Genomic DNA, 25,343 nt, shown 5'->3' with positions numbered 1-25,343 from the left:
AATCACACATCAGATATAGGAGGTAGCTCAGAAGCAGGGCTTCATTTAGCTGTGGCTTCAGACACATAATAACCAAGAGAGTTTGAAAGAAGCATCATCATGGATGAGAACCTACTGCATCATGTACCAGTCCCCCTACCCTGCTGGCCAAGCCCCTGCTTCAGGCTCTTCCCAGGAAGATCTCTTCTTCCTTTCCACCCTGGACACGCCCATCTTCTACCCTAAGCTCTATCCCAAGTTAGGAAGTCATCATTTTCTTCTTAGAGAAAGGTCCCTATCCCACTGTCCCAAAGCTGAAAGGCTGCAGTGTGAGGCCTAAGACATACGTGCCTGGCCAAGATACTTTCTGGAAGAGACCAATGTGAACCAGAGACACATGAGTCCTTCCCCACTGTTCTCGATGGCTGAGGACCTCTGGACTTCCCATGACACTCAGGAGAGTAGACCTGATAACTAAGTAAACTAAGACTGAATCTCACACCCCCAGACAGACATAGAGACCCAGAAAAATTCTTATGTAAGAAATATATCTAAGGATGATATAATTCAACTATCTTATGTAGATTAATTGAAGTATTTTCAATCTATCACTTAGATGAAGACTATTTTTCTTACCTTTGTAATTGCTATGAATGACCTTTGCCACCATCAACCCGAATCATTTACAAATATTAAATTTATAGACTTAAGTATATCTCTACATGTAGAGTCCTTCCCATTGACATCATTCCCTTTCTTTAATGTTCTAATTTCTGATATGAATAAATAATCACAGTTATTCCCAGCAATTCTAAATTAGTCCCTAGAGTTGACAATTTGTCCATTTCTTAGCATTTTGGCATAGAAAAAAAGATGTTATTTTGCCCAAAATTTTGTCATTAGTCAACATCATTTTGAAACATTTTAAGATACAATGAATGAAAATATCATAAAAGCATGTTTCCTGAAATATGCAATAAACATCCTAGACTTAATAAGACCCACCCTATGATCCTATAAATTGAAAACAAGTAAGAACAATCCTCGAGTCATAAAAAAGAAACAGACCAAGCTGAAACTGTTTACACCAAATAAATTATCTGATGCTGAATGCATTTTCTTGGGAGTATTGACCTGAATGCTCTCAGCTCCACAAAGAGAACTGTAAGTTATTTTTTATATACATTTGAACTCCTAAGTTTAACCAGATGGGAAATACTTTAACAAGATGATAAAAAAAGAAAACCACTCCATTATGTTGAAGGATTTATTTACTAACCATAAAAATACTATAGACTTGTTTTATTATGTCCAAATATCATTTTTATATCCCAACCTTACATTATCTCTTAAAATTTAATACTTAGTTCAAAATCTTCTTTTGAACATTTCCCCATCTATAAAAAGTTGCATTTAGTGTCAATTTCCAAGTGTACCGCACGCATGATCCTGTTCTCTTTTCCTGTCATGATTCCAGCCGTGCTATTGACCTAATGCATTTTTGCCAGCTATATTCACGTTTTGATTTTTTTCAATGAAAAGACCATTTTATTTGCTGTTAAATGCAAACTCTAAAAGCATAAGATGGGAAATGGAGGGAAAGAAAACCAAGAAATGATTCATCTGCTTTCCTACATTGAAGAGTACTCCAACTCAAAGACCCCCAGACCAAACAAAGCAGCCAGAAAAATATCTTCAAATAAATACAAGGGGAGGATGCCAAGAACTTTCTAGAGTAAACATTGAGAAACAGCCTGGTATTCCCAGGGATGTACTCAGTATGTAAGAGTAAGCTTGGAGTCAGATCCTGGAGGACTTTGAGACGTGGAACAGCCACATTCAGAAAGACACTGGGAATCTTTAAGGACTTTGACAAAAAGTCATTTGAATCCTTTTGCGTGTATATCTAAAGTAAAGTGGATGTGGTGTTATTTTGATCTCTTATCATTTGTTATGATATTTTAATATGTTATCAAAGTGACGTCTATCTGTTAACAGTTGAGACATGAAGATACGGGGCAATGAAAAACAGGAAAAAAAAAATCCCTCCTCCCATCACGTGTAAGCAGCCTTCCCTAGTATCTCAGCCCCTCCCTCCTGCCCGTGGGGACATTTCTGACAATTTACTTTCTACTGTGCTTTTAATCAGTCTTCATGGAATAATATGTCTTAAGTGGTTTCCCATAATCACACTCCTGGAAAATATGGATATTCATGATAGAATAACGTTCCATCACAAAATTTTGTTTAACCACTCAATTTTGTAGTCAATCATTTGACTACAATTTTCCATGATTATAAACCATGTTACAATAAGCAATTTCATACAAAAATTCTTTTATTTATACCTCTGATTATTGCCTCAAGGTAAAACTCTGAAAGTGGAATTACACAGCAATAACTGGGTTCCAGTTTTCATTTACGCTGTCTAATTGTGCACTGGCTGGTACCAGAGAGAGGCACCAATGTACATCACTAACCATTGTGCCAGCTTTTCAGTCACATTCCACCTTCGTGACATTCTACAATCCCAGCATTTTGCTGCTTTTGTGGATAAAGGTGATCTGTCTTTGCTGATTTAATGCGGTCATTCTGGTGACTTATCTGTCTTTTGTTCATGCTCCTCCTGAGTGTCATTAATTCTGAACAGTGGCCCATCTTTTAATATTCCACATGCCACAACCAAAGCGTCATCTTTTCCACATGTGTATTACACTTGTATACCTATGTGTACGAGTATAAGTGTACTACAGGTGCAGATGTGTACACGTGTGTGCACATGAGCATGCCAAGTACACACACTGAAATCAGAGAACAACTTTCAGGAGTTGGTCTTCTCCTTCTACCAGTGGGCCCTGGGGATCAAACTGAGGTGGACAGGCTTGGTAGCAAGCACCTATACCCACTCAGCCATCTCAATGGCCTCACCTTATCTTTCAAGACAGGGTCTTTTCCTGAAGCTGGCACTCACCAATTAGCTGGACTGGCTGGCCAGCAAGCCCTCCGGTACCTCCTGTCTCTACTCCCTACACTGGGGTTATAGACCACACTCGGCTTTTTTACATGGATGCTGGGAATCCACACTCAGTTCCTACGCAGCAGACACTTTAGCCATAGGACCATCTCCCTAAATGCTCAAAGTGTCATCTGGAGCCTTTCCGTTTCCTCTGTGGTAGTGTATAGAGTTTTACATTCTTATGTAGCAAAATTATACACGTAAATATTATATACTCACATGGTGTTCAATTTCATAGTGTTTTCCTTTTCTCTTTTGTGTGAAAAAATGACAGTTACTTCCTGCCTGGTTCTCAGACGGAAGTATCAGTTTCTCAGGGCTCTATTTACCAATGTTTGCTCAGACTTCTAGTACAGGACAAGGCACATCATGAAGCCCTACTCAATACTAGTGAAGAAGAGCCAATAAGCAAATGCCCACGTCCAACAAGATGCAGTTTTACCAGCTCTTTGACCTGTGTGCCCTGGGCTGTGTCTCTGTAGATTCATGGATTTATCAGGGTGAGCTAGGAGGTAGAGGGGATATATGGCCAAGTGAAGCATTTTGCTGTAATTCTTTGTCTGCCTCAAACAGAAACTCCCATGATGGTGAAGCTGGAAAGAAAACAAAGTCATTTAATGGGTCTCTACACTGGTCACAGGGAATGGACAGAGAGAAACATCTGAAATATCTTCAATTGTGTTTCAGCTCCATGAAGTCTTTTTATGCAGCTGTGACCTCTGCTCTGTGATGCAGAAACTATTTGTAGTCTCAGGTCTCAGTGCTGTGTGCTGACATCATTTTGCACACAAGTCCAGATGTCGTGTGGAGCCCTGAGGTTGACCCTGGGTGTCTTCCTCAATCACTTCTCCACCTAATTGTTTGAGACAGGGTCTCCCAATGAACCTATGGCTCATCGATTCAGTTATTACTGGCTAGCAAGCAAGTCCTGGGAATCCTCCTGTCTCAGCTTCCCTTACCATGTGTTCTACTTCTTACATGGGTTCTGGAGATCTGAACTCAGGTCTTCGTGGTTACACAGCAAACACTTTGCCATCTGAGCCATTTCCTCAGCTCACAACATGCTATCGTATACCATGAATACAATGTACAATCCACCACAGGTCTGCACGCATAATTTGGAAGCAGAGGCCAATGCTAACTAATAATGGTACAATGTCTATGTGGTGGCAGATATAAATAAGGCAGGAAATCAATCACCATTGATGTATTAAAATGAATGGTAATTGAATGAAGTTCAGAAAAAGCTCATTCACTTGAACGATTTGGCATTTTGGGGTCCTTTAAGAAGGCTCCCATTGGAAGTTTCCATAATGTTCACTATAAAGAAAGTATTTAGTAAGTAAATTAAGCAACTTCACAAGAAGAATCCTTAGATTTTTCAACAGTGAAAAGCAACTTTGTGCCCTTCAAGGACTTTAAAAAGCATGTATCTCCATTAAGAGTACTGACAGCTAACTTATGAAGATCTGACCTGTTCCTGAAGGCAAGAGAAAATGTTCCTGAAAAGTAACATTCTCCAGGTCCTAAGTTACTTTATAGCACTGACTCTTTTTTTGCCTTAATGAAATTGAAATAATATAATTTGACAGGTAATTTATTCACACAGTGGAATAAAAGACAGAAAAAAAAAGAATAAAGCCCACAGCACACTGTGTCTCCTTCCCTCCTGTCTCATGGATCCAGGTCAGGCCTCCCTGCATCAAACAGGCAGTGTTAACATCTTGACCACACTTACAGAGATGCTGAGCACATCCAGTCACACCTGTAAAGACCTTCATTGTTGGGAGCACAGAGGTCCTTGCATTCACTGATGAGCATTAGGGAAACTAGGAATGTTAAACATGCAGGGTTGTCTTTTCAAAGGAAGAAATACATAACCTGTTTCCCCAGAAGGCTGGGAATGGAGGTGGCTAATAGCCTAGGTGATCCCTGCACCATCTGCAGGGCCAGGCCATACCTGGCTCCCCCAGGCTCCCACAAGCAGGAATGGAAGTTGCCAATTGTCCATATGCACTCTATGCTGTCTGTATGGCCAGGGGCTTCCCCAGACTCCCATAAGCAGGACTGGAGGTGACTGATAGCCTAGGTGACCTCTGTGCTATCTGTATGACCAAGACCCCACCAAACCCTTCCTTAGTACCTTCAGATAACACATGTAGCCTACCTATAGAACCCATCTTCATGGAAGAAGTGACATGTCCTTCGAGAAGATTTTTGATGTAACCATGTCTCCTTGTGTACACAGGACTGTGTTACACCAGGAAATGTTTTTTTCCAAATTGTATTATACTTACAAATGCCTAAAATAAACTGTCCAGTGTCAGACTCAAAAGTTTGAACCAACGCCATCTACTGAATTGTGTTGAACCAGGTTGCCTTCTTGCCTCACATACATTGTTACTCTGCTGGCCCTGGTGTTTGCAGAGGGCCACCACCACCACCACCACCACCACCACCACCACCACCACCACCCATACACACACACACACACACACACACACACACACATACACACACACACATGATCCTCACATATTAATCTATAACCTATTTTTCCCATTGTAGTTTTGAAATGACTCTAACAGGACATAGAAAACTCTGACTTCTCTCTACTTCGTGACTGCACACTACTCCATTATAACAAAACACTTTCTATTAATAAATATCTTCCAGCGTATCTTCTAGAAGCAAAACCTGGCAGAGAGACTCTTAAGGAGGCGATTTATTGAGAAAGGCTTTTAAGAGAAAGGAAATGTCTGCCTGATCTCACATGAAGCTCTGGAGCATGCTAGTGCTGCCATACCCAAATGTGACATGGGGGCCAGGGATCCCAAATAAGGTCCTGATGCTTGTGCAGATTTACCCACTGAGCCATCTCCACAGTCCTCAAAATGTTCTTAAAGTCATAGGTGCTGTTCGCTTTAATGACATCCATATTTTAGGTCATATTTCCTCAGTCTCCAACACAGCAAAAATTCCATGATGGCCTGTTGTTGTTGTTTTGATTTTTAGGGTTTTATTTTTTTATACCCAAATCTTTAATTCAAATAGAATTTGTTGTGTATAAAGAACAAATTAGTAAAATCGCCTTTTCTCCCTCCTGCTCTTATGGAGAGCTGCAGCGATGCGCAAGAGAAAGGCTTAAGGTGACAGGAGTCAGGAGCCAAAGAGATCCATCAGCCAGACTGCCCACCACGTCTGCCCCTGCACAGCAGAGTGGAAGCCTGAAAGAGCATCAACTTCGAGGAAAACGGAAGACCGGAAATGTTGCTCAAACAACAACAACAAAACAAACAAACAAACAAGAAACCCACCAAAGATACAAGCGCCAAAGCAGTTCCTGAACCAAGCCAGAAGATCTTAAGGAAGTCTGCAACATGGAAAATGCTGGAAATGGAGAAGGCAACATTACTGAGGAATCCATCCCTACGAAAGAAGCTGAGGAAATAAAAGAGCAGCTGGATGGAGACGCCAAAGAAAATGGAAGAGAAAGGAAAAGAGCAGTGAGAGCAGAAGATGATGAGAGAGGTCAGGAAGAAGAGAAAAGTCTATAGAGGAAGAAGACGACATAAAAGAGGATGGAGATAAAACAAGGTGAAGACGGAGAGAACGAGGAAGTGAAAGAGAGAGGAGGAGAAGAGGGGAGAAAGAGGGTGGAGATGAAAAGTGGAAGAAGACAAAGATGAACCAGAAAAAGAGGAAAAGGAAGAGGAAAATGGGAAAAGGCAAACAAGGAAAGTAGAGAAGGCAGGAAGGAGGACGATGATGAAAAGGAAATGGGAAAAAAGGAGGAGCTGGAGAGATGGCTCAGCCGGAAGACCGCTGACTGCCCTTCTGGTGGTCCTCAGTTCAATTCCCAGCACCCACGTCGCAGCTCACAGCTGTCCACAACTCTAGTCCCATGGGATCTGATGGCCTCTTCTGGGTTCCTGATGTACATGCAGACAAAACACCCACGTGCATAAAATTCATCGATGATAAATACTGAAAGTGAAAAGGAGAGGAGGTGATGGGCGAAGGAAAAGAAAGCTGGAAACAAGGAGCGGTCTGGAGAAGAAGCTGAAAATGGAGGAGAAAAAGAGGCATCTCTGGGTACTGTCAAAACTGCCCTATGTGACATCACAGCTAGGTAACATGTACCTTCCTGTTGTAATGTTATTAGAGACAAATATTTTATCAGCTATTTTATAAACAGTGCTTTTCTTTAGCATTATTCAACCTCAGAACATCATCATATGCATTGTTAGATGCAAAATACAAGACAGCATGCTTTTACACATTTTTGTGACTGGAATAGTGTAAAACATAAAAAAAAAATGTATACTTGAGAGTTTGTCTGGCATTGCATTTTGTGTAAGTTATGGATTAAGTCTTTGAGTTTTAGTTTTATTCTTAGACATGATAATTTTGCAAAGTAGAAAGATTTCAAAAGAAAGAGTTAGATTCTCTAGGTTGTTCACAAAGGTCAGCCATTTTCATGTCAGGCTGAGTTAGAATTGCGAGTACCAAACACAACAACTGTATTAGTAGCTTGGAAAGAATATAAAGCTTCAATTTTATTTATTTATTTATTTATTTATTTATTTATTTATTTATTTATTTATCTATCTATCTATCTATCTATCTATCTATCTATTTATTTATTTATTTATTTATTGAGACAGGGTTTCCCTGTGTAACCCTGGCTGTCCTGGAACTCACTCTGTAGACCAGGTTGGCCTTGAACTCACAGAGATCTGCCTGCCTCTGCCTTCCGAGTGCTGGGATTAAAGCAGTGCACCACCACTACTCAGCTTCAGTTTCATTTTTCAAAGATATATGATTTTTTTTTCAGGAAGGCAGTTTTAGTTTAAGTTTTGTTACAAGTATAATGAAATGGTTTCACAAAGGTTTTTTTTTTTAAAGAACAAACTATGGATCAAAGTTTCAAACTGTTTTTCCAGACGGTATTCTACTGTCCCTAATACTATGCATTCATTAAAGCGGTAGTTGTTCATTAAATGAAATTGAGTCCACATGACTGGATGGATTTCTGCAGGTACTGGGGCACAATTCTAGAATCTCTTCCTTCATAATGACCTGTTCATCTAACTTGGCCTCAGTGCTGGGCAGTTTTCATTGCAGTTGGTCTAGGTTTTAATGTTAATGGGACAGCAATCCCTAACATATCTTCCTTCCACAATTCTTCTCACCTGCTCTGGAAGACAGCTTTATTTAGACAGTAGAGAAACCTTATTTCTTTAGGCATGACTTTCAATTTACAGATTAATTTAGGAAAAACATATCCTGATAATATTGAGAATCCTCTCCAAGAACAGACATCCATTCAGCTTAACTTTTGTGTTTCCCAACAGTGCTCTGGAGTTCTGTCTTAAACACTTTTGTTACATTTGTTATTGGATACTAGATCTTTTATGTTGCTGATATAAACAGGATCATTCATTATAATTTAAAGCTCATTTTCAATCTCTCCGAATTCTAGAAATAAATTTCTGTAAGTAACCTGGGTTGGCATTTTGTTGAATCCAAATTTGAAGAGCAATTGTGAAAACGACTCACATGAATGTGTAGTTTAGGAAGTGTGTGGTGTGTAAAAAAACAAATTTCAGATGCTGGCATCTTCTCAGTGAGACATGGACATGACAGGAGTCCTCACGGTTCTCATCCTAGCCAGGAGGAAGTTGTTGCTCTGGGTGTGTGGTGCAGGCCATTCTTGACTCCAAGCTTAAGTGTACAGATCCATTTGTATTTTAAAGAAAGGATGTAAACTTATGATCAGGACTATAAAAACACTGGTTGGAAACACTAGATCCTAAGCAAAATAAACATAGACAGAGCTAGGACAAAGCACATAATATAAAATTTCTAAAAGCCAGCAATAAAGAGGAAAATCTTAAAATAACCTATTAAAAAGGACATATCATGCACCAAGAATCAGATGACTGATATTTCGTTATAAACAACAAAAAAATCTTTCAGTCTTTAAAGTATCAAAGGAACATTCTCAAATTTTTAAATGTAGAAAGCATCTTTCAAAAATGAAGATAAGGGGCTGGAGAGATGGCTCAGAGGTTAAGAGCACTGGCTGTTTCAAAGGTCCTGAGTTCAATTCCCAGCAACCACATGGTGGCTCACAACCATCTGTAATGAGATCTGGTGCCCTCTTGTGGCCTGCAGGCATACATGCAGGAGAATACTGTATATATAAATAAATAAATCTTTTTAAAAAATGAAGATAAAATAATTATTTTTTTTCTGATAAACCAAAGGTGAGAGAATACATTCCTATCAGATTTGTATAACAATAAGTGCTAAAGAGAGTTCTTTGGGTAGAAATAAAGCATATTTGATGAAAAGTTAGATTACATAGGGAGAAACCGGGTGTTAGGGACGTTCCCAGGAATCCCCAAGGATGACCCCAGCAATAGTGGAGAGGGTGCCTGAACTGGCTTACCCCAGTTCAGTGTAATCAGATTGGTGAGTGAATATCCTAACTGTCATCATAGAGCCTTCATCCAGTAACTGATGGAAGCAGATGCAGAGATCCACAGCCAAGCACCAGGCCGAGCTCCAGGAATCCAGTCGAAGAGAGAGAAGAGGGATTCTATGAGCTAGGGGCATCAAGATCATGATGGGGAAACCTATAGAGACAACCAAACCAAACTAGTGGGAACTCATGAACTTTAGACCAACAGCTGTGGAGCCTCCACTGGATTGGACTAGGCCCTCTGCATCAGTGAGACAGTTGTGTAGCTTAATCCTCTTCAGGATCCCCCTGGCAGTAGGATCAAGATCCATCCCTGGTGCGTGAGCTGACTTTTTGGAGTGCACTACTTATGGGGGGAGGGCACCTTGCATAGCCTTGATGCAGGGGGAGGGACTTAGACTTGCCTCAACTGAATGTACCAGGCTCTGCTGACTCCCCATGGGAGACCTTGCCTTGAGGAGGGGAAGGGAGATGGATTGGGGGGGGGAGGCTAGGGGATGGGAGGAGGGAAGAGAAGGGAATCTGTGGTTGGTATGTAAAATGAATAAAAAATCACTCAAAGAAAATTTAGATTATACTGAAGAATGAAGGATAGTAGAAATGGTAAACACAAATATATCCCTTTTTCAATGATAATTTTAAATATAATTGACTGCTTAGCCAAAAGTTGCAATGCACTATGAGGTTTGTAGCCTATATTAGATATATAGCAATAACAACCCAGAGGCAAGGAGGAGGTAGAAGAGGCATATGTATATAAATTGTCACATTATGTTTAGAGTGGCATAATGTTATTTGAAGAATGCATATTCTTAGTTGAAGGTAAATGTAATGGGCTTAAAAATATATGTTACAAATGCTACATTAGCAACCACAAATACATTAGCAGAATGTGTAGTAAACACAGAGGACAGAATCATTAAAAGTCAGATAATGTAAAAGAGAGAAAAAAAAACTTAGATTTCCAAACAGAAACAAAGATAATAGATTTCCACCACCAAACTGATAATCGCAATAAACACTGGCCATCTCAATATCATAATGAAGAGATAGGATGCTCTATTGGGTTACAAAAAGCCAGAATTATGAAATCACTCAGTGCTGTTCATATACACACAAAAAATAATACAATAAATATAAAAACATAGATGCCAAAAAAAGGACATGAGTTTGTGAGGAGGATGTTAGGGTGGATCCAGGAGGAGCTGGAGGGGACTTGGGGATGAAGATAATTGAAATGCATTTTATGTGTGTGTGTGTGTGTGAAATTCTCAAAAAATAAATTTAAATATTATATTAGAAAAACTACAGAGACATTAAAAGTGAAATAATGGAAAATTTTGTCGACTGAAAACACTACAGTAGGCTGAAACAGTTTGACACCCAGGATCCATGAGCCACAGAGTTAATAGTTAAAAAATTCAAGGTAAAGGGGGAGTGGTGGTGATGCACGCCTTTAATCCCAGCATTGGAGGCAGTGGTAGGCAGATCTCTGTGAGTCTGAGAACAGCCTGCTCTACAGAGCTAGTTCCAGAACAGCCAAGATTGTTGCACAAAGGGACCCTGTCTTGAAAAACAAACAAACAAACAAACAACCACAAATTCGAGGTGAGTTGAAAATCACAAGAGATGAGGACAGAGTTTCTGCTTCCTACCCAGTCACACAGTGATTCAAGCTTGCTCTCACTGGCTCTGCTCATGCTGACAGATTAGGGTTATCTGCAGAACATAGAAGTACTGTAAGTACATTTACATGTGTGTGTAAATCAGATGTGCAACACTCACACACCTGAGACTGGTGTGCTTGGGGACAATTTATATACTGTATATTGTTGTGTTTATGCTTTGATACCTGGCAATTGCAAGCCAGTTGCAATTTTTTCCACTCTCTGCATCTACAGGATTCACCAGGCCTCTCCTGGAGGCCCTTCAGAACCATTTTCATAGCCTTTGTTCTGAGACATACACATCCATTCTTCATGATGAGAAGGGGCTAGTGTGCCTATGTACAGAGGGGCATATTTACTGTCTCAGAACATATAACAATATAAAACTGGGGTCTTGCTTCACTTCATAATGGTACAGAATGAGGCCATAACTCATAAACCATTCCCATGAGTGCTGTGTGCTGGAAGACAGCTCTTAAGATTTGCATCACCATAAGCTATGCATATTTACTTATTTGGAGCATTTAATTGCAGGCACCCATATATCTTAGGTTGGCTTATTTTTAAAATAGTTTTAGATTTATTTTACTTTACGTGTGTGGGTGTTTTCCCTGCATGTATACATATGTACCATATGGGTGCCTATTGCCTGTGGAGATCAGAGGAGGATGCTGGGTCCCCTGGCTGTTGTGAACAACTACATGGGTGCAGGGAACTGAACCTGGATCCTCTGAAAGAGTAGTAAGCCCTCAACCTCTCTGAGCCATTACTCCAGTCCCTTGAGTTCGTTTTAATCTTTGATTCGGTTTAAAAGGAAAAAACTCAACATATGCATATGAGATAAATTACTGTTGGGTATTTGTTACAGATTATGAGCATATATTATGCTGGTTATGTAATATTAAGCTACACCAACTAAGGGAATGTAAAATGTCATTTCCAAACTTTAAACTGTTTGAAAGCTAACTAGATTTTTTGAGATTGAGAGGTACAAATCTGAAACAGTTCAGAATAGCCCCTGGAAAATCCAAGAGGAGTTGTGCTGTGGGATGTTCTGTATGGCAAATGTGTTGCTAATTAGTCAATAAATAAAACACTGATTGGCCATTGGCTAGGCAGGAAGTATAGGCGGGACAAGGAGGAGAATAAAGCTGGGAAGTGGAAGGCTGAGTCAGAGAGACACTGCCAGCCGCCAAGATGACAAACAGCATGTGAAGATGCCGGTAAGCCACGAGCCATGTGGCAAGGTATAGATTAATAGAAATGAATTAATTTAAGCTGTAAGAACAGTTAGCAAGAAGCCTGCCATGACCATACAGTTTATAAGCAATATAAGTCTCTGTGTTTACTTGGTCGGGTCTGAGCGGCTGTGGGGCTGGCGGGTGAGAGAGATTTGCCCTGACTGTGGACCAGGCAGGAAAACTTAAGCTACAGAGTTGCAACCATTTTTAGTCAACATCCATGAGCAAAAAAACCTTTTTGTTCTAACTTCAGAATTACATTAAGATACATTTTAATATTTTCAAGATATGTTTGCCTGTATCTGATCTCTTTTAGGGTGCTTTACTATTAGAGATTTTTGAAAGCATACATGTCTAAGTTGTGAGACTTTTAAAAATGTCACCTTGGTCATAATCCAAGGCCAGGTGATACACCAGTTAGCAGTAGCAGGCAAGGACAGCTTCCTGAGAGTGGGGACAGGTAGTCCTGCTGACATGGGGATGACCTGGAGCATCCACATGATGGACAGTCCCAGGCTGAAGCATCAGGCTTGCTGAGTTAAGACTGAACGTTCTCACTCCTGCAGTCGGCACACATAGAGGAGGCTTTATTTCCAGGACAGGCCTGGCCTCCTCCCAGCCCTCCGCTATTCTTCTTGTGAACTCGGGGAAGGAAGTGAGACTGAACCAGCACTAATGTTCTCAAAGTGGAGAACCCCCAGAGAACACACGACTAATCCGCTCCTCCAGGGACAAGCTCGGTCTCCACAGAGGATCCAGAAGGCTTGAGACCCACAGGGCAAAAAGCCTTCCTATACTGGGATTTAACAGCTCGTGTGAGTCTCACACTGAACTATGTAGCTTAGCCTTCATGTCCCTAAAGATGAAATTTCTGTTCTCTCACCTATTAATGCTTATGTCTTGTTTTCATGATTTTGAGAACTCTGGCAAGTCACGGGAGTACTGTGTGCTGTGCCCTCCTCAGGATCCTGGTATATTGTGCTGTGCCCTCCTCAGGACCCTGGTATACTGTTTGCTGTACCCTCCTTAGGACACTGGTGTACTGTGCCCTCAACAAGTCTTTCTAGAAGGTCTTACTTTCCTTCTGACCAGATGGAAATTTGAGGAAGCACTGCAGTGAACTCCTGTGCTGTTCATCATTAGTCCTCTCTTGCAAATGGGATTCTGCAGTGTCTACATCGTCCCTCAGGGTGGGGGGACATTACACCCCTTACTACTGGTGGTGGATGTACAGAAAACTACAGTATCATAGTCAGTGTTATATCACTTGCTATGAAGAGACACCATGACCACAGCAACTCATATTAAAGAAAGCATTTAACTGGGGCTTGCTCACAGTTTCAGAGGTTTAGTTCATTATCGTCACAGTGTATGAGGGCACACAGGCAGACAAGGTTTTAGAGAAGGGGTTGAGAGTTCTACATCTGAATCCACAGGCAGCAGGAAGAGAGAGACACTGGGCCTGGCTTGGGCTCTTGAAACCTCCAGGCCCACCTCCAAGGACACACTTCCTCCAACAAGGCCACACCCACTGCAGCAAGACCACACCTGCTCCAACAAGACCACACCTGCTCCAACAAGACTACCCCTACTCCAACAAGACCACACCTGCTCCAACAAGACCACACCTGCTCCAACAAGGCCACACCTGCTCCAACAAGACCACACCTGCTCCAACAAGGCCACACCTCCTAACCCTTTCAAACAGTGCCTCTCCTTGTGACCTAGCATTCAAATCTCTGAGCCATAGAGGTCATTCTCATTCAAACCACCACATACAGGATCCTCAAAGATGACCATATCGACAGGAGTCTCAAGAGCTCATGAGCAATTATTACAGACACACTTGCACAAAGGATCATAAAGGCTATAACACAGTGTACCTTTCCTCTGAGCTTCAACTTTTTCTTATCTTTTCTTTGGTACCAAATTTCTTGGCAGCTTAATAAATCAGAGCATTTATTTGTCTTTCACCCATACCATAAATATTTATTAGCATCTACACTCCAGAAAGTATATCTTGGCCCCTATTTTAGGATTAATATTGCTGCCCCATTTCAATGGAGTCAAAATTACACTATCTCAAACAGGGCGTGCAAGAGAACACTCATAACTCCAGCGGAGCTATTTCAGGATCATGTTCCAGCCACATGGATGGCTAGTGTGGTCTTTCCACAGATACATCTAAGAATCTCTTTCCAACTTTTTGAAGAACTATTTTGAAGGACCAGATCATTGTCTGTTTCTGATTCTAACCTTGTCAGACCTTGGACTCTGAGCTGCAGCAAGGCTCTGTGTGCCAGCCTATGACCCCCCAACTCCCACCAACTCCCAGGTCAGCACTCTTCAAAGCTTGGCCTGGGGACCAGCACCGGACTATTGTTCATCCACTACAAGATCTGGACAGAAATGAAGAATCCATGCTCATCAAGTTTTGTAGCAAGTTAAACAGAACCTGGGGTGTAATTTATTTAAAATAACACTCACCTGCTTTAAGAGTATCGTTCAATTAATTTTGACAAGTATATGTAAATGGCAAATGTATAGAACCACAGGGTTTCCATTGCAGTCAAAACAAAGACCACCTCAATCCTGATGTAACTCCCTCCTCCTTTGCAGGCTGGAAACAATCTTGAACTCAGGTCCTCTTCCTATCCATGTACTCTTCCCTTTCTAGGAATATAGACAGGTAGATCATATAGACCAGAGTCTTTAGGGCTTAGCTTCTCTACTTTAAGATTACTCCAGGATTTGTGTGTATCAGTAAGTTTTTGTTTGTTTGTTTGTTTGTTTTTAGTTCATTGTTGGGGATTGTGCCCAAGGCCTCACATGTGCTAGGTAAGTGCTCCATCACTAAACCATAACCCTGGGCCTTCTTTTTATTACTAAGTATTATCCTGGGTAGACCATCATTCACTTATTCACTCACCTGCTACTGGGTGTTTGGATTGTTAACAGTTCAGGGCTCTTGGGAATTAAGCTGCTTTGAGCACATACATACAATTCTTTGAATGTTTATAGATTCCATTTCTCAGATAAGGTATTGTTAGATCCTATGTTATATACACATTCATACCCTTTTTATTAATCTGGCAAAATAAGCTATGTCTATTTAATAGTAAAAGCTTATGCATTTATTTTTGTGTAGCTTTAAAATATTAAAGCAATTCATTTGTGAGGAATATTGGTCAGATAGTCTGTTAAATTTGTATAATTCATTTTTATTGTATTTTACTCAAACATTGGCTGTCACAAATGGGACAACTTTGTCACACACACACACACACACACACACACACACACACACACACACACCGAAACTCAGGAACTATTCTGGAAGAGGAGGCAGAAAGATTCTAAGAACCAGAGGTCAAGAAGGACTGGAGGGAATCGGTGTCTTTTGGACATGACAGGGCCACTACACTCATGGTCTTATAGCAACTGTGGTTGTCTGCAGAAGACTTCCACAAGATCAAGCCAGTAAGCACTCTAACATGGAAGGAGAAGGGAGTTCATGAGCCTCCACCCCTAACTGGGGGCTATTGATGGTTGATGGCTTCTGGGGGAGAGAGGGTCCATTTTCTTTAAGTGTGTAGCCCATTGGACTGACCATGCTCTAGTAGATGGCCATACACCCATGAGTATATAAGTTGTATCAACTGAATTCAGTGGGTCACTAATTAATAAAAGTTGTGAGGGGTGGAAAGATCTGGGAAGAGTTAGGGTGAGGAGTTGGAGTGAACATTATCAAAACACATTGTACAAAGTTGTTGAATTAGTAAGCAATATTGTATATGTGTGTGTATATATACACATATATAAAACAGTGGCTGTGAGAGATTCACAGTGTTTCATGAACTGATTACTCACCTCAGATAGTTTGAAACCCTTTGCTCTGGCTGACAACTCTCTCTTGCCTTTGTACCCGCTAAGTCTCAGATTAGAGATGCCAATGAGATTTATACCTAAAGTAGAGCCAAAACCTCCTTGCTTCAAATATTGAGCCATTCCTACAGACCAACATATATTCAGGGTTTCTGGGAGCAAGACCTACACACTGGCACCTCAAACTTCTGCAGTGTACAATCAGAGCAGAGAGCCAACACACCAAATACTTCAGGGAAAGATGTTCTTGAAGGTCTATCAGCTCTGAGGTGATCTGGGGCTACGAAAAATTATTGGTTCAGAAGAGAGAAGAGCCCGGTGTAAAAAAGGATTCCTCTCTACAAAGAGCTTGGCAGCAAACAGCATCCTGGTTTGCCTTCCATTCATTGGGCTAGGAGATGCTAATGAGTCTCCTTTGTGCAAGTCAAGATGCTAGTGAGAAAGTTTAGGCCACTCTAGTATCTGCTCACATTACCAAGCATTTGTGTGCTTTGGGCCCTAAGATAAGCACTTTACATGCAGTATAATACTCCTCTTTGTCTGTGGGTTTATCTCTGGCCTCAGTCATGCTAGGTCAACCATAGTCCAAAAATATTATTACAGTTCAATGAGGAATTAAGCTACTTGGAGGAAGACAGACCACATGCACACAACTTTCACCTCAATACATTGCTATAATAATTCAACTCTGCATTGTTGTTTATTTCATGCAACACATAATTTATAAGTTTAACTTTATTACCAATATGCATATGTTGAGGAAAACAGATACACTGGGTTCTATGGTATCTACAGTTTCAGGGATCCACAGGGCTGGGGTGTTGGGATGTGTCACTATTTTATTACAGCTAACACCATGCCCATTTATATTTACAGACATTGACGCGGGGAGCAATATATCACCAACCCAGAGCCACACTCCTCACTGTGGGAGGAAGAACATGAAAGCCAGTGGGCCTGGTGCTGCTGTAACAGACTCAACACACAGCTACCTGGCTCCAACCTCTACCTCTATCTTCCTGTGACCTTATCTTCCAGGTCTCTGTGTCTCAAATCTCTTTCTCTCTCTGCTGTCTTCTAATAAAGGACAGCTGACATGAGTTTAGAGTTCCCCTTAAGTGACACATTATCTCATCTTCATATCTTTGCTGTTCAACCCAATACAGGAAGGAAACTCAGAGACAAAGACAAAAAGTCAGAGATAAGGGAGGGACACTGCATGGTGATAATATGTCTCCACTTAGTGCAGAATACAAAATGGTACTGGGCCATTGGGTCTAGAGTATATGACACAGAATTTAAAAAAAAAAAATCATCAATTGCCCTAAAAAAAATCCCTGCATGTGAACTGCTGTACTAACTGAACCCAATCTCAGGTCTGTAACTAAGAAGTCATTTGACAATGGGCAAGACTTTCTCTGGGCCTGAACCATTATGTGCAAGAAAGAAAAGCAGCAATTTAGTTAAAATATGAGTAAGCCCCTTCCTGTTGTAATATTTCATGATTCTATTCATCTAAAGGCCAAACATGCTACAGATAAATGGTTCTGTAAGAAGCATACTTTCAGCAGAAGACATCATGACTGGGTTATCTAGGGAACTGTGTACAAGGCTATTTTTTTTCCAAGAGTGAGCAAGGCAAAGTGATCCAGAAACATCAACACAGGAAATATTGTGAGAAATGTCACCACTGACACCATTATCATGGTTAACATGCCAGTCACTAGAGTGTACAGACTGTGTTGAGTGACATTAAGCTGCCAGGCTGTATTATCAACCAGTGTACTCTTTGGGATGTTCTCAGCCAGGGCACCTGGCACAGACAATGGCCCCTGATTGCCTTGGATAGTATGAGACAATGAAATCAGGTAAGATTATTTTGTGTTACTGACCGTAATTTTTTTCCTTTTTAAAATTAAACTTTTTTCCATACACTATCTTTCAATCTTATTTTCCCTCCTCTCCAAACTCCTCTCGGATCCTCCCTACTTCCCTACCCACCCAATTTAATGTGTACTCTTTCTCTTTCTCTATTTCTCTCTTTCAAAAAAACCTACAAAACAAATAAAAAAATCTAGTAAGATTTAAAAAAAACACAAAAACAAAAATTACACATACACACACAAAATGGAGTTCGTATTGACTAACAACTCCTTGGCCTTGAGGCCTGCCCTGCGATGTAGTTGATACAGCCAGTGACACTCCATTGGAAAAAAGTGACTTTCCCTTTGCCAGAGGGTATCAGTTACAAATAACTTCCGGGTTAGCTGTGGGAGCTTGTGTTTACTTCCCTCTCTCAGTGCTGGGACACCACCCGGCTTGAACCTGTGCAGGTCTTGTGTGTGCTGCCACGGTCTCTGTGAGTTCATAAGTGTCAGTCCAGTGGTGTCCGGAAGACACTGGTTCTTTGTAGTCACCCATCACCTCTGGCTCTCACAGTCTCTCTGCCTCCTTTTCTGCATAGGTCCCTAAGGGAGGGGTTTGAGGAGGACATCCCATTAGGACTGAATGCTCAAAAGTATCTCATTCTCTGCACATTGCTCAATTGTGGGTCTCTGTCTTCTACTACAAGAAGCTTCTCTGATGAGGGCTGGGAGAGGCATTGACCTATGCAGAGAGCAATATGTCATTAGAAGTCTTCTTATTTCTATGTTCCTTTAACAGAATAATAATAGTAGACTTTCCCCTAGGCCTATGACCTACCTAATCTCAGATTCATGGTGTCACTAACAGTTTGGGGTAGAGGTTCCATCCTATGGAGTGGGCTTAAATTCAATATAAAAAAAGAAAAATGTTTGGTTACTCTCCTAACATTTGTGACACTAGTACACCAGTTTATCTTGCAGGTGGGTCACTCTTGTAGGTCTCACAATTTGTAGTTGAATAGCATTCCCTTTCCCCTCTGGTAGCACGCAGAGTTCCTTCCAGTAATCACTGAACACTAATCAGCGGAGGTGAAGCTTCTAGTTGGGCGTGAGTTCAGTTTCTCCATGTCTGATGACATAAGTAAGTGCTGTCTTCAGCAAAAGGGCCATACCATCAGGTTACAGAGAACGACCAACAGCCGTAGCAACAGCCTGTGATGTTTGGGGGTTCCTCGGGACCCTTTTGACCAATGATTAAACCTGAATTCCACATGACTCCAACTATTTCTGGCACAGGAACTTTTACTTGGTGTCTTAGAGTTTCTGTTGCTCTGAAGAGACACTTAGGACTACAGCAACTCTTATAAAGGAAAACATTTCATTGCTTACAATTCAGAGGTTTAGTTCAATGTCATCATAGCAGGAAGCATGGTGGTATGCAGGCAGACATGGTGCTGGGGGTAGCTGAGAGTTCTACATCTGGATCCAAAGGCAGCAGGAAGAGACAGTGACACTGGGCCTGGCTTGAGCATCTGAAACCTCAAAGCCCACCCCCAATGACATGCTTCCTCCAATATGGCCACACCTCCTAAGAGTGCCATTCCTTATGAGCCTATGGGGGCCATTTTCATTCAAACTACCATGCTTGGTGATATAAGATGTCTAGCTGAAGCATTGTCTTCCCAATTATTCATTGATCCTATTTAGGTTTCTTTCATATATGCATATATTTTAGGGAGCTTCTGTAGTAGTAGGGTTTCCACATGGTTTTTCAGAAGGCCTCTAATGTTAATTTTTTATTATACTTAATTTGTGTGTGTGTGTGTGTGTGTGTGTGTGTGTGTGTGTGTACATATAAGGGAGGGATGTGTATATGTATGCCACAACCCTCATGTGGAGGTCAGAGGACAATTTGCAAGTGTTGATTCTCTCCATTCACAGTGTAGGTCCCAGGGATCAAACTGAGGCTATGGCTCACTGGCCCATCATCTTTAATTTTTTTCACTTTGGAAAATGACCATGAAGTATTACTGTGATGCTTTGTCACTCAGCCCAATGGCTTTAAATGACATATAATTGACAAAGCGGGGTACTATCTCTTCCTTGTAGAAATCCAGAATCACCTGGATTCTCCAAGCAGGTTTCCTTTGGGATGGAGAGAAGGGTGTTGAATAACTTAACTTGGACACCTCCAGACTCTATGGTCTTCTGAGCATTCCCCACAAAGTCAGTACCATCTGATGCACAATGACTTGGAATGAGGCATAGAACTGAGATTTAGTATAGTTAGTGGTGTTTTTTAACTATCTGCCTATTGCACCTGAAAATTCTCAGCTCCACAATTCAAGTCTCAACCTAGCTCATCTACATTTTCTGTGAAAAATTAAGAGTGTTACAGAAAACAACAACAACAACAAAAACTACTCTGCTCTAGCCAATGCCTTTTGTCATATTTATCCCTAGGTTTGCCCTTGTTCACCTTATCCTTTCAATTAGGCTTTCCTACTGGGCCTGTGCCATCTGCCAGCAGGAACTGTTTGTCTCATCTACACATCCCCTTGTGCCCCCAGGCTTAGTGCAGTACCTGTCATGGCTTACAGCCTGTGAACTCTCACGGCCATCTGAATTGCGTTGTTAAGTGAGGCTAACACTAACTTATCGTAAGCATTAAATGGTATAAAAATACTCAATAAGGGCTGGTGAGATGGCTCAGTGTGTAAAGCCCTTGCTGTGCAAGCCTGACAACTTGAGTTTGACCCCTAAAACCCACAGAAAGGTGCAGAGAGAGACTCAACACCATAAAGTTTTACTCTGACTCCCACTGTGGCATGTGCCCCTTCCTCATACATGCACACACTTCCACACACAATAAATTAAATTAAATTAGTGAATAAACAAAGAGTACATAAATACAAATAATAAGTGAGAACTATTGAACATAACTCTGTTAGAAATTAGTGAAATTCTTCTCTCCTATCGGATGAAATATCACGAAGCTATGAAGATGACATTTTGAAAATGTTCAGATGTAATACAGGTGGTATAGCATATATTATACTTTATCCATTTTGCACTCAGCACTAACTAGGCTCCTCTATCATGTGGCCATTGTTGTGCCCTCAAAGAACTCATGGCCCAATAGAAGAGAAGCAATGGATGAATTACAACAGGAAGCAATGTTTTTTCTTCAGCACATATATCTTGAAAGATGACAATCTGCAAAAGTTAAGATAATAACCAAACTGAGACATATTTACTGTTTTTAAATTATGGTAATATATACAGTTATTAATATTGATTTGAAATGTAATTAACATTATCTATGAACAACACTGAAAAATAAAGATCTCTATTTTTCTTATATCTTTTCTCTTGTTTCTTTTATTATCTCAGCATAGATATCTGAACCTGAATTAGATCTAGGGACCCAAACTGGACTTAGGCAGTTTATAAAGAAAGACAGAGGGGGCGGGAGGGGGGGGCCCGGGGAGAAAAGTAGGGAGAGGGAGGGAGGAAGGAAGGAAAGATGGAAGGAAGCAAGGAGGAAAGAAGTAAGTTGTGAGGGGATGGGAGTTAGAGGTGATCAGGGAAGGGTAGGATGAATATGATTAACATACATTGTATGCATGTATTAAACACTCAAGTAATAAAATATTGCCATTTAAAATTAATTTTTAAAAAAGAATCTAGGGAACCTATGAGCTAGGGTAATAAAAGGAGAAACCCATTTACTCTCACTAAACTCTGACTGAAATCCAACATTTCTTTGAATGTAGACAACAAAACACAGTGAGATCGGCAGCAGCCGTGACTTTGTCACCAACAGGATTCACGGGGACTTTCACGCTATTACGTTGTTTGCAGCTATCTTGAAACAACTGTGACGAACATCGCACCTATCAAATGGGTGTTTGAGCCATTGTTGTATTTGAGTTTAGTTCGGAAATAAAAAGTACGTCCTTTGCAAGACCACAAATTGATGCTTAGAATATTTCAATGTAATTAATTAGTGTGTGTGTGTGTGTGTGTGTGTGTGTGTGTGTGTGTGTGTGTGCAAGCACACTTGCCTGTGTAGTCAGAGGACAACTTTGAAGTCCTAGGGATTGGATTCACGTCATCAGCCTTGGTGACAAGCACCTTTACACACTGAGCCATCTCACCAGCCCAGAACTATATAATTTATGGAACATTTTTAAGGAGTCTATAGGCCTTACCAGGTTACGGGAGAGAGTCACAGCTCACGAAAGTCTGACTCTTGCTCTGTGTCCTGACAGTAGCTGTTTTCAACTGTGTGGTTGAGGTCTTTCTCTGAGGTGACATTCAAAGACAGGAGCATTGGGACTCAGTTATACGTGGAGCGCCCACCTGAGTCCTGAGCAGGACCACACCTGCTGTGCAGCCACATGTGGGGAGTACAGAAGATGCTGCATGTTTCTGCATCCCTTGTGGCCACCCTGCTCTGTGCTCTTGAATCTGGGCATGTCTCTGCGTGTGCCTGGGTGTCACCACTGGGGAATGCAGTTCAAATCTAATCTGCACGATTTGAATCAAAACCAAACCATACACATTCTGACGGGAAGAAGCAGCTGGGCAAAGCCAGGAGTAACAGCAGCGCTCAAGAATCTTGGTGGACTGCAAAGCAAATGTGAATCACTCATAACTGACTAGCTCCCAGAATAAATGTCAATGAAGTATAAAATAGCATTAGCATGTAGGGGAGTTGAAAATGGTTCCTCTTCTTGCATGAATTTGCATAGATTAGATTATTATTCCTGAAGGGCAAAGCCTGTATCTACAGCATGGAAGAGAACACAGTCGTCCGGCTAATTCAGGAACTAAACCCTTCATTGGGCTTCTTGCTGAACACACAGGCAGACCCTGTCATTCCAGCTGTCCATTAATGTCTTTTCTTTGCTCCTTTCAATAATGAAGCAGCTATCTTTTTTAAATATAATATAAAAAAACTTTTTTAAAATATAATATATTCTAATCATGATTTTCCCTTTCCTGGACCCCTCCCAGATCCTTCCTACCTCCCCACCCACCCAACTCCATGCCCCTTCTTTCTTTAGAAAGCAAACAAACAGACAAACAAACTAAAATAACAAATCAGGAAAAAAAGAACACAAGAAACACACACACACACACACACACACACACACACACACACACACACACACAATCAGAAACTATAGCATACAAGAAAAAGACCAGTAAGACCAAAAATGCCCAATTAAAGCAATATTAATAAAAAGTCTACAAAAATACCACTGAGTTTGTTTTGTGTTGGCCATTTACTGCTGGGCATGGAGCCTACCATTAAGTGTTGCTGTTATACTCCATTGGAGAAAGCTAATTTTTCCTTTGCCAGTGGGTGTCAATCACAGATAGCTTCTTGGTTAGGGATGGGAACCTGTGATCCCTTCCCCTTCCCAGTGCTGGGACTCCATCTGGCCTGTAACTTACACAGGCCCTGTGTGTGCTGCCACAGTCTCTGTGAGTTCATCAGTCCTGTTATGTCTGAAAGGCGTTGTTTCCTGAAGTCATCCATCCCCTTCTTCCTACAATCTTTCTGCCTCCTCTTCTGTGTAGTTCCCTGAGCCCGGGGAGGGGGAATCTGAGGAAGACATCTCACTTAGGATTGAGTGTTGCAAATCTCTGAGTCTCTGCGAAGTGCTCAGTTATGTGTCTGTGTGTTAGTTCCCATCTACCGAGAGAGGAAGTGAAAAAACCATCTTTCATGCTTTCTTCCCTCACACAGGTTATGGCTCCAAAATCAACACTCAAGACAAAGCCCTTCCCAGGCACAGTTTGTAAACGTCTGAGCTGGAATGCTTACGAGATGAAGCACCAAGAGGAAACCTAATACAGCTCCTGACAGAGACCTGGTCCCCAGAGACACACCACTTGGAGAGACTTCAGACACACAGAGACTTATTCTTTTAAAACACATTTTTAATTTTAATTAACGCATAACTATTGTGTGTATCCAAGGGATAATTAGATGACATTGAAATACATATCTGCAGTATGTAATGTTCAGAATAGGGTGGGGCATGGAGATTTCTAGCAGGATCTTACAAAGGTGAGGATCTACTTGGGCAGACACAAGTCTGCCATTGTCATATTGTATTTCCTGGAGAACTTCCCCCAAAGATGGGTTGAAAGCTTTCCATGTTGAACCTTACCCTGAGATAAACTAAATTTCAAAGCACACATGCTATTACTTACTGTTGTTTTTTTTTTTTTTAAAGTATTGATTTCCAGCCATCTATGGCTCACCATCCATTAAACTTATCAAGCCAAAAACATCAGCAGTGAAATTAAATTTTGGCTTACCTCTGTAACAGTTGAATGAACAATGATTTCCTCTTCCTAGGGCTTTAATTTCCTCTCTCTGTACCTTGTCTTTGCTGGACACCGGCAAAGGCCCATTGATTGCCTCTCCTAGATAAGTTATATGTCCCAAGAAATGGCATCTATTTGAAAATCTTAGTGATTATAAATGAGACTTAATGTTCTTATCAGCTCCTTGTCCTTGAGTGCAATGCATGATGAACAATGGGGATGGCAACCGAGTGATGATAATCTCAATCCATTCTGAAATGAAATAGGAATGGTCTTCATGTTGGAAGGGGAATGAACACTGAGAGTGGGATACTGTCTGGACATTGTTTGGGGAATGAGGTTTGCTATAAGCACTAAGCCCAATGACCTAACCCCTTGTGTACAAAGCCCTCCAGTGACCCTTGCCAAGACTTCATTTGCTCTACAGTCATTTCACATTCTACTTTCAGTGAGGGACATAGTAAAGAAATTGCTATAAAGCCTGCATGTGTACTGATTGTGAGAATCAGTACACACACAAGAGAGAATTGTCTCGCAAGTTTTAGTGCTAAGAAAATCTGTTTTCTTCTTAGTGACCGACTTGATTTTGTCATGAGACATTGTAAACCATGTCACCAGTGGTTTTCCCTTCCCTGTTCAGTCCCTAATAACCTTGGAGCAAAATCTACAGCCTGTCTTTATCTGCTGAGAATAATGTCATACCAGTTTACTGTATACTAATCTTGCGTGGCTTTAATTTATATTCCAAACCCAATTTCCCCTCTGCCTTGATGTTATCATTCTTTTCTTTTGATCCGACATATTGCTTATTTTAATCATCCCAACCCCTGTGCAAAACAGAACAATTTCTAC

Source organism: Peromyscus eremicus, chromosome 2 (genome assembly GCF_949786415.1).
Source record: "Peromyscus eremicus chromosome 2, PerEre_H2_v1, whole genome shotgun sequence".
NCBI lineage: Eukaryota > Metazoa > Chordata > Mammalia > Rodentia > Cricetidae > Peromyscus > Peromyscus eremicus.
The sequence above is the reverse complement of the archived record's forward strand: the minus strand, read 5'-3'. Positions refer to the sequence as shown.